The following is an 11587-nucleotide window of genomic DNA, read 5'->3' on the forward strand; positions in this document are numbered from 1 at the left end:
CTTTTTATCATGAAATTATTATTAATGCAATACATTAATAAACACAAACTTTGCAAGTAGAAATTGTGCTGAGAAAAAAAATCTCATTCAATCATATTCTACGCAACAATATATTCACCACCACATTTTAATAGTCTATTTTATAATTATTACATATTTTGCAACAATATATTCACCACTACATTTTAATAGTCTATTTTATAATTATTACATATTTTATAACTATTAAAATGCAACCAACTTTATAAACACTTAATTAATAACAATTTTTAACATGATTCATGGTATGGCCTATCTGTCTATATTAATTTTTTACAATGAAAATATACATTATATGAAGGGCTCCTTAAAACTTCAATCCAAGAAAATTTTGCTAGCTGCTTCAAACATTGCTTGAATTTTGCTCATTTCTTGTCCATGCATGAGTTTGTTCACCTGTCCGATCATTTTGTTGTATTCCATACACTACGGCTGGGAATCATTACGCTTGTTGCAGGTGCTTCAATGGCCCCCTGGTATGCAGATGCATGATTCATAACCTTAAGAGCTGTTGCAGCTTTTGTGTGATCTTTGAATAAAACTAATGCATTAACGTCATTCATCCACACTAGCTCACACTCACCTCCGAACCTCAATATCAGTGAATTCACAGTTGCATCGCATGGTAAATCAAATAGGCAAATGACAAGCCTCGGATCCATATCTACAGATGATTTGAAAGGTAGAGGACGCACCTGCCCTGTTGCAGGAATTGAGCCCTTGGGATTCATGCTAGGACGCAGAGGGGCTTTTGACTGTTGCGTAGCTTGTACAATCAAAACAAATCTTGGATCCCTTCCTGCAGAATATACAGAGAGATTACATCTTTCTGCAAGAAGCTTCAATGTATCCCTTTTCTCCTTGGGCATTGCACAGAAAACATGCAAACGAATGCCTTTTGTTTTAGACAAAACCAAGAATCTAAACCTTTCTTCAACATCTGAGACCCATTCTGGCTCTCTGGTTATCAAATCTGAAATCTGTGAATTCACCCCTGACAGATCAGCCTTTGTTGTGCAAAGGCCAAAGGCATACTTCTTCAATTTGGCACACTCATCATTACAGACAAGCTGTCTTTGCCCAATAGGCACTCTGTTAGAATTTGACTGCAGTGGTTGAAGAGGAGCAGGCAGTTTGTAGAGAAAGGCTTCAAAAACTGGATCAGCTTTCATATTGCTGCCTCCAGCATCACATGGGACCTCTGCTGTTAATCTACCACAGGAACATGTTATTTGTACTGGAGATTTGCATCTGGTATCAGGGCATGGAGTAGATGGGTGACATGGAGCTGTGCAAGTGTGTTGGCAATCTCTCCTAGCAGCTCCACAAATTTGCCCACATGACATTCTAACAGATGATGATGATGAGAGTGAGTCACAAGGAGGTAAATGGCAAGTCCTAGTACAGGTATGGATTCCACATTGCCTTGTTTTACCACAAGGCCTGTTGCACAAAATATCCTGAGAACCACATGGGACATTCTTCACGACATGATTTCCCACACACCATTTAGAAACAAGCACACTGCAAGGAGGGCAGTCTCCAGGATGGCAATTGTGCGTAGCCGGATGACCACATGGCTGAGGAACTGAGCAGGGATAGGGGCATTGAGGAATGGGTGTTCCACAACGTTGTGGAGGAGAAATTGTTGTCCTCCCACATGCACAAGAGAGATCATCGAAAATGGTTAGACCGCAGGGTGGGCAACGCCAAGTGTGGCAAAGCTCCTTGCATAAATGCTGCCCACATTGCAACTTTTTCCCACAGGTCTCACTACATAAATGTGGATTCGAATCAGCTGCACCAGAGTTACCCCCTCGCTCTCGATTTACCTGAGGGCAGCATTTTACACTGCATCTGTGTTTATTACAGTTTTTCTTTTGCCCACATAGCTTTTCACATCTGAATTCTGCGCTCTCATTCTCCTCTATGGTCATCCAGCAAGGGACTGTCCGAGATGATGACCCACATCGGCATCTCTGATAAACAAAAACAGAACAAGGAGGACATTCCCCATGGTGACAAGTATTTTGACACAAATGTTTCCCACAAGGAAGAGCCTTTTCACATTTCTCTGAGCAGGTTGGCACAGGATCAATGCAGCTCTTCCTCTGGTTATTTTCCAGCAGGGTTTTACCACATGGGCAAGACTTAATCTTCTCAGGTAACATTTCGCATTCTCCACACTCTCCTGGATGACATATCTGGCTACACTTGTGATTCTGACATGAGAGCATCTTCATACACACATTCTCACATTGAAACACACCATTTTTCCAATCTACTTCGCCCTTGATCTCCACATCTCCACAGATTATCTTCTCCTGTTTTTTCCCACAAAAGCATGAAGCATCATTAATCACAAACTTGCAAGGATCACAAGGACCTTCATGGCAGATATTCTCACAGTAATGGCGTCCACATTCGAGAGACTTCTCGCACTGCTTTCCACATAATGATTCAGTAGAATTCTGATCGTTGCATCTCCTTGTCATCATCGTTTTACCACATGGGCAGGGCCGAGGGAGGGTCATTGCTGTGCAAGTTGGGCATGGACCTGGATGGCATTGAAGAGTACATTTATGTGGGCATGGAGCCTCTGGTGTCTCGTTCCCTTTGGCAAGTGGCTTCCCGCATGGTCCTCCACATGAATGTGGAGTGATATAAAATTCTACTTCTGGGTCTCGCACCTTTCCACAAAAACAATAATACTGAATTTCCTCCCCGGACAAATTCTGCACAGATCGACAACCTGGGCATCTCCAGCACGAAACCCCCTGAACAGCAGACGAATCTGCCCACTTCCTTATACAGTGAAGATGAAAAATAGCATAGCATGTGCCGCATGACCATATTGGTGCCGGTGGTCCAACCCTTTCACAGCATATCATACATTCTACCAGTCCTTTACTAAGCTTCCCTTCAATTTCCTGCACCAGCTGAGGCACATCAGTTCTGTCGCTGCCGTTTAATTTCCTCCTCGCATCCCTCAAATCCATCTGCTTCAGAGAATGTTTAGTTTCTGTGGGTGGGTGATTTCCATGATTGGATTGACCAATGAATCCCTCATTTGCAGAACTCTGTCCACTAAAGTCCTCATTTGTAGTGCTCTGTCCCAGGCTGCATACCCCATTGACATTCCCTGGCCGAATTGTGCCCTCATTTGCAGCGTAATTCTGATGAGGATAGGATCTCTGATTCCTCCCATTGTAGTAGCCTCTGCTGTAATTATTTCTCTGAAAATTCCCCCTTCCTCGCCCTCTCATTGCTCCATACTGTTGATTTTGCCCATTTTGTGATGGCATAACATCACTGGAAGCTGAACCGGCTCCGAATCCATAATGACCTCGACCTCGACCTCTATTTCTTTCAGCCCTAAAGCCTTGACTGGGGTTACGATTGCCATTGGAACTCGAATCGGAATTTCTGTTGCTGTTGGGGTCGGGGTTGGGATTGGCATCGAAAATCAGACCGGGATTTCTGTCGCTGTCGGATTTGGGGCCGGGATTAAAATTACGATTGGGATTTCTCGTTGAATGCGAAGAACTTTTGGGAACCCATTCACTGCGTGCATTTCTGGCCATATTTCTTCTAGGTTCTCTCCTTTCAGAGTCTTGATATTCTCTAACATTGCTGCTGGGTCGATTGTCTCCCTTGTCTCTCCTGGTATCCATGGCCATTAAACCGTTAGACTTCGCAGAAACCCAAGGTTAAGAAATATTGGACTGAAATATCTTGGGTTTCTGAAATATTGGACTGAAATCTCCGCTCGGGGGAAGATTGTATGAATGGTGTGAATGGAACAGTGAAACTTATAGTAGATGCTTAGAGGCACTTTGTGAGAGGCCGACCATTGGGAGAGCTGGCATCTGATATCACGGCCGTAACCTCGAGAACGTTGATGGTCGAATTTTATATCTTGAGCCTAAATTGTTATTTTTAAAAAATAGTTTATTTATCGTGTGAATGGGAATAGCCAAGAGTCGTCTTGAAAGGATTTGTTTTTCATTTTTTATTTTTTTAATTATTTATTTTCGGTTACATTGATTTTATTTATTTATTAGAGCAGTTTTAAAATGTTATTATTATTAATTCGTATGAATAAAATGTCTAATATTATAAAAAATTAATCTATAAATATAGGTTAAATGATTTTTTAAAAAATAGTACGGTTAATTTTTTTACTAAAATATTTGGATTTATGGCCAACCATTTACATGTTTCAGTGATTTCTGATGCTTCCATGTAAGTTATTTATAATAAAAAAAATTATTTTGTGAGTTTTTATGGACTATGATATTACATTGAAACCCTCCATATTCTTTGTAAAATTGTCTTAAAAGTTTTACTAATATTGTTGTCATTGATGTCAATGTTGGGCCTTTAACGCTTTTAATATTCATCTAATTTGCATTGATTGGAAGCTTCAAATGACAAGAGACCTTGAAGAGAGGAAGGGGAAACCCTAGAAGCACTTGTTGAGGAATATGGATGTAGAGGATAATGATTTTGATCACGAGAGCATCATCATTTGATGCTCCTCGTCTTGTTGATTCTAATGGTATGTGGCATGCCTCATAATTCCTCGAGGAAGTTTGAGCCCCAAAAGTGTGGTCAAAAGCCCCAAAAAGATTCTACAAGCAACCTATGAATTGGTGGCAATTTTTGATCTAAAATTATTTATGGGCATATCCTAATCAAGTTTGCTTACAAAAGAAAATATGGTTAAAAAAAATTCTTGTACTAAAGAAGCCATTGTCAAGGGCATACAATTATTTAAATTTGGAATCAAGTCAGCCTCTTAGGTGTAACAACCTTGGCTAAAAATCCATGTAAAAAATATATAAGACCAACGTCATGGGACATGTATGCCAAGTTGAATTGTGGGGAAAACATCCTAGTGGGTGTTCATTCAGTTTATTATGGCTAAAGAAATTGGCAAAAGCAATGGAAAAGGCTTTGGAAATGCATGAGACATTTATTGGCATTTTATTTATGAAAATAATGGAAATTAGGAGAAAAGGGAGGTAAAAGGTCACATGTTGCATGTGATGAGGAAAATGAAGGAAAATAATGGAAAATGAAGAAAATAGAGGCCTCATTGATAAAAAGGTTTATGAGGATCAATGGGCAGGCTTGGTCATTTCAGTTTTGGTGGAGCTCTCTTATATTCACTTTCTCATACTCTTGGATACTTAGAGTTTTCTTGGAGCACTCTTGGAGAGTATGGCATACTTGTATTTTTGGAGCAAGAAGGCAGAGGAAGAGCAGGAAAGCGTAAGAGGACATCGGGGTCAACAGCTACAACGGGTTTTTCTTGCAGGTACTGAGTTGCATCTATATTTTCATCACTAGTTTTGGCATGTGTGGCGCATGCATGTGGTTTATTGGTTGGACAAACGCTCTGGAAGCCCTTCAACGACTTGGGTTGAGTTATTAGTCCTAAAGCCTTAGTTGGAAAAAATCTCTAGAAGCCTTGTACAACTTGGGTTGAGTTACTAGTCCTGGAGGCTTGGTTGGACAAACACTCTGGAGCCCTCGGTGGGTTGAGTTACTAGTCCTGGAGCCTTGGTTGGACAAATGCTTTGGAGCCTTGTATAAGTTATGGGTTGAGTTACTAGTCCTAGAGCCTTGGTTGGACAAATTTTCTAGAGCCCAGAAGCAGCTATGGGTTGAGTTACTAGTCCTGGAAGTCGGGTTGGAAAAAACACTCTAGAGCCCTAGAAGGCTTGGGTAGAGACCAATATGATGATGATTCTTGTGATTTCTAACCGTGAGGTGGAATCACTATTTAATGGGTTGAGGTGGTTGGCCTGTGTAAGCCCTGGATGGTTTTGGATTGATGTGTTTTATGAGATCCCACATTCATGCTTGGAATATGGCACGGGGGTGACTGGCTGAAAGAAATATTTGGTTTAGCCATGTCTACGGTCGGGTGGTACGTGGAAGTCCTAAACCTGGTCAGATTTTCCTATGTCTAATAAAAGCTAAGTTCTCTTTCTTTTGTACTTATTTATATGTGGATTTAATGGTTGTTATCTCATTGTTATTTTCATGGTTTTATGTTGGTTATAAGCATGGTTAATTGACTGGTTCATGTCATGGTTATTTCATGTATTTTCTTATAATTGTTAAAATAATGGATGCAAGACTTAATTGATGTCATAACAGTTCAAGGGAGAAGGTGGTGATCCTTCTTTTCATGTCTTGTAAGAGTTTTCAGTCATTCATGCTCTGTCTTGTATCCTAGACCTGTAGATTGCATTGATGCCAAGTGTTTGACAGAATGTAAGTCCCGATTGGGGATGGTTAGGCCTAGTCTGAAGTTAGTTTTTGGTTTATTAGTCTTGTCATCATGTGTTTAATGGATTCCAGACGTTACAACAAGTTTTGGGTAGTCGTCGAAATTCTAGGCTTGAAAAGTGCCTTAAATCCCACAGACTCTAGCACATGTATGCTAGAAATAGCCCCTGGACATAGGCATGCAGGCTTGTGGGAGTGTCCAAAGATCTCTGGATGCTGGAATGCCCATAGCATGGGAGTGTCTAGAGGTTTAATAGCTTAAAAACTTAGTGGGACCTAGGGGCATGATACCTGAGTGGTTGGGATGGCTCTTGGGAGTGTTGTTGTTGATGTGGAAGGTATGTTTGATGTGTTTTCATCGATTCCACTTCCTTAAGGTTACATAGGAGTTTGAATCATATCATAGTAGCCTCTCGTCATATGTTTACCCCGATTGGGCGATTACTTGGGCAGATGTCGGAGGAGGGTGTTACACTAGGAAAATTGAATTTTGGCTCCAAAGGAAATTTCAAATTGAATTTTAAATTCAAATTTTGCAAGTTCAAATCCGTCCAAATGTCAGGTTGTCTTAACCCCCTCTAGAAGCCTCTTCGACCCATATAAATAGGGATCATTTTTCCTCCTTTGATCAATTGATCTCAAGAAACAATATGGGGTATCTTTGTTGTTTTGTGGTCTAGAATAGTCACGAAAATATGAAGAAGAAGGTCATGTTTGGAGGAATTTTATGAGATTTAATTTTATGGTTTTTGGTTATGAATTTTTATTAAGGATTTTGTAGAACCTCTATTCTACACCTATTTGTCTACCATTTTCCTCAACTTTTCCTTATCTTTCCTTCACTTTTGCCTCATTTTCACCATAAAACCTCTGAGATCATTACATTCAGTGTCAATAAGCATGATCAAGCAAGTTTTGCTAATGGATGACTATTTGTTTAGTTTTTGACTTACTTGCAGGAATCTCGCAGCTATCTGATGATCCCGCAACTATCTGAAGATCCTGCAGCCTTTTTGTTAAACACTATGATCCACGTGTCGGTTTGCTAGACGAGCCACATGGGCACTCAGGTATCAGTGTGCTCGAGGTTCCTGTCCCTTTGTTCCAGCCATCCACGTCATTTTTACCCATGGTCAAAGCTGGTTAAGCCACGGTCAACTCAAGGTGGTTTAAACGGTGTTTGAAAGCTGTTTGGTTACGTCACCTTAAATGGTGATTTGTCCATGTTCTACAGATGGCAGGGGACGCAATCCAACATAGGATTTATTATCCATGTCGATAGAACCACTAAACTCGTCCACGCAGCCGTGATGTGTCAAAGGACTTTTAATACGCATACCGTTTTATTGTTTTTCTGTTAACTAGCTGTACGAGTAGGCTATCTTAGAAACTCCTATAAATTGATGCGTCTGCGTACGCTCAAGGAACTTTTCATTAGTTGTAATTTGCTGCACTTGTGTTGAATTTAGAAGCTTTTGTGAACTCTGTTTTCTAGTGCTATTCCAGCACTCTGTTTTGTAAACTTTTTGCAAATGGAGGAATAGATATAGCACCGTTTTGAAGTTTCCAGATCTCTGAGTTTTCTTGTGGCTGAATGAACAGAGGGCCCCTGCTCATCCCAGCCTTTGTAAAGTATTTTATGTGCAGTATTTCATTATTTTCTTATTTATTTACTTAAGCATGTATAGTTTCATTTACTTGTTTTCCTTTCTTTTCAGCTGATCAGTGTTATTTCTTTGCAGGTTTCTTTTAGCCCGGGATTTATTTTTATATGTGTTGTGTTTGCTTTACAGCTAATGGTATTTGAAGTTGACAATTCAAGTGCTGCCTTTGTCTTTATAGTTAGTTTTTAATCTTATTTCTCAAAGAGCTGTTAACATACATGAATGATCTTCATCATAAATTATTATCTTTTAAGATCAAAATATCACTAACTTGCAGCTTGTTTGGGTACTTTTTGGACTGTGCTTAAGCTACTTTCTTTCCGTGCTTTACACAGTACATGTGCTTTGAAGCATCGAGTTAGAAAGAGTAAATCATTACCACTAGTCTTTAGAGTAAAAGTTTTGATTTTAAAGTGCTTCCTAGACTATTTCCTCACTACTTTCTAATCATGCTTTCCATAGTACATATGGCTGAAGTAGAGAATTAGAAATAGCAAATTATTATCATTAGTCTTTCAAGCATATTTTTCTTACTTTTATAAATTCCACTTAAGCTACTTTCTTTCCGTGCTTTACACAGTACATGTGCTTTGAAGTATCGAGTTAGAGAGAGAATCTTTATTCTTGGGTTTTAAAAGTGATTCTCTTTTCTTTTATTAGCAGCAACTTGAACGGTGTCTAGTGCCATTGGTAGTGGTCATTTTCTTTCAAGTTTATTTCAAGTCATTTCAATTCATTTATTCTTTCCAAGCATTTCCTTTCAAGCAATTAGTTAGAGATCACTCCACACACACTTCCACTCATTTAGAATTCACTCTACACACACACCATCACTCACTTGTTTATAAATTCTCACTCCATCTTAGGAACATAATTAACCACAACAACACCCTCCAACGATAAGAAAAACTCTAAGAGGTTATTTAAGTACATATAGTACACCCTCACTTCATCAGCTTACGAGCCCCGGGTTGACAATAAATACTAGCAATTTAGATAACACTAAATTGACTAAACATTTTGGCGCCGTTGCCGGGGAAGTGAAATTAAGTAGCCATATTCTTAGAAGAAAAAAAAAAAATATAAAGTTTCAAGGAAAGAAGTTAATAACCTATCTAAGTATGCTCTCCTCTTGCACTTTGAAGTGATCTGGAGGATCAGAAAGGAGAAAGTTATTGATTTAATAGTCTCTTGAGTATGCTCTCTTCTTGCACCTAGAGTGAACTGGAAGATCAGAAAAAGAACTATTTAACTTAACTTGAAGATAAAATAAAAATGACATGCATAGAGCTAGAGATTCTAGGGGAAGGTTTTTAGCTAGAGCTCGAAGTTCAATTTTTACAAGTCCATCTCCTTCAAGAGATAGACAAGAGACACCTCCCTTATCTCCAACCGAAACTCCTAGTCCTGAAATTCAAGAGCCAAGAGTTGACTCTCTTACACCTTCTATTGAGTTTGAACTAGGAAGAGACTCTTCTCTTTCTCCTACCAGAAAACCAATTGTAATTGAAGAAATAGACTCACCTGAAGAGGAAGGAGAAATCTCTTCTCATTCACCCTTTGTAGAAGAACCAGAAGATTTTGAAATCCCTAGGAGAATCATCATGGCAGAGGAAGAAGGAGGCGGTAGAGGTAGAGGTAGAGGAGGAGGAGGAAATAATAATAACAATGGAGGAGGTAGAGGTCCCATTGGAGGAAATAGAGATGGGGATAATTCATTTGGGTTTCCCATTGTTGATGAGGACTCCCGAGCCACCATGAAAAACATATCACCATCCGTCCTCCCAAATTTTCATGGATTAAGAACTGAGGACCCTGAAACATTCTTGTTTGAATTTGAAGTTGTGTGTCGAACTTATGACTATCTGGATGATACGCAGAAACTCAAACTGTTCCCATCAACATTAAAAGATCAAGCTTTGAAATGGTTCATGGGGTTAGTTACTCAATCCATTAGGACCTGGGATGAAATGAAACAAACCTTTTTGGATAGGTATTTGGACTATTGTATGCCTACTGATCATAAGGGTGAGGTTTTTAAAATGGTGCAAAAAGAAGATGAGAGCTTAGAAGATTTACTTGAGAGATTTCAATATAATTTAAAAAGAGCAAAAATGAGTACCTTGGATGAAGAGACCTTAAAAGCCCTCTTATTAAAAGCCATTAGGGATGAATGGATAGATATCTTAAACATGATGGGAAAGGGGGATATTTCTCAACTTTCTCTCAATGATATAGCAGAACTTTGTATCCATCTCTCAAGGGGCAAATCAAAAACTCAAAAAGGGCCTAGAGATCCTTCTCTCCTTAGGGCAAATAAATCTGCAACAGGATCAGTGAGTAGGGCTGAAATCGGTAATATGCTAGATGAATTTAAAACTGACATCTTAGGGAGTCTTAGTGAACAAATTGATACCCTTAAGATTCAGAATAAACAAAAAGCAGAAGCCGAGGCTATGACCATCTTTTGCCCGAAGTGTAGAAAGAAGCATGCTTTAAGGGAATGTCCCTTGGAAGCACAAGTTGTGGAAACCTGTGTAATTTGCTCAGAAACCCATGAGACCAAGGAATGTCCTTCAATTCCTGGCCTCAAAGCAGTCTTTCAAGAAGATCCAAGTACGCTTGAATCCCTTTGTTTTGTTGCAAGAAAACCTTGGCAGGGGCAGCAAAATCAAGGGTTTAATAACTCTATGAATTTCCAACCCCCACCAAATTGGAATCCTTGGTCACAACCACAAAATCCTTTCCAAGCATGGTTGCAAAGCATGCAAATGCAAAATCCTTATGGGAGATTTGCCCAATTCTATCAATATCCTCAATCCTTTCAGAATCAACAAGCTCCCCAACTTTCAAATCAAGGTCAACAATTGTCATTACCATTCCCTCAACAACAACAACCTCCTCCACAAAATCAAAATTCTCAACTCTTGTTACAATCTCAGCAGAGGCCAAATCAACTTCCCTCTCAACCTCAACCAAACCCCAATAATAGAAATCCTCAAAATGCTTATGTGATGGAAGGTCAACCACTTATGGAAGGTCAACCATTCCCTACCTATATGGTTGTCCCTCTCAATGAGGTCCAACTCAGATCAGGTAGAATCCTAGACCAACCTTCTACAAGTGCTCAACAACCAAGCATTTCTGAGGAAGAATCTCTCAAAGCCAATAAGGGTTCTGAAGTATCCCTTCAAAACCCAAGCATTAAAGAAAAAGAAAAAGAATCAACTCCCTTAGTAGAGCAACCCACATCTTCAGCTATTCCTCCTTTTCCTGAAAGATTGCAAATTGATAAAGGAGTGGAGAAGCAGATTTGGTTGCCTGACTATAGCTTTCTAGATGAATTGAAAAATGTCTGTATCAAGATTCCCTTGTTAACAGCCATTAAGGAGATTCCCATTCTAGCAAAGACAATAAAGGAGATGAGTTTGAAAAAAACAATAAAAAGAACCAGAGACACAAAAAGGATACATCTAGTTGGAAAAATTGCAGACATTATGATGGGTAAAATTACCATGCAAAAATATGTAGATCCCGGTAGCCCTATTGTTAAAACTCACATTAATGGGGTTGAAATCCCA

General features: G+C 39.4%; 1 pseudogene; it reads right to left on the reverse strand.

Annotated features, from left to right (window-relative positions):
* Positions 1–419: 419 nt before the first annotated feature.
* Positions 420–3840, reverse strand: LOC149140964 (NF-X1-type zinc finger protein NFXL1 pseudogene; annotated as a pseudogene).
* Positions 3841–11587: the final 7747 nt, after the last annotated feature.

The sequence above is a fragment of the Pinus tabuliformis genome, chromosome X (genome assembly GCF_031772625.1).
Source record: "Pinus tabuliformis cultivar Carrire ecotype Pingquan chromosome X, CPIR1, whole genome shotgun sequence".
NCBI lineage: Eukaryota > Viridiplantae > Streptophyta > Pinopsida > Pinales > Pinaceae > Pinus > Pinus tabuliformis.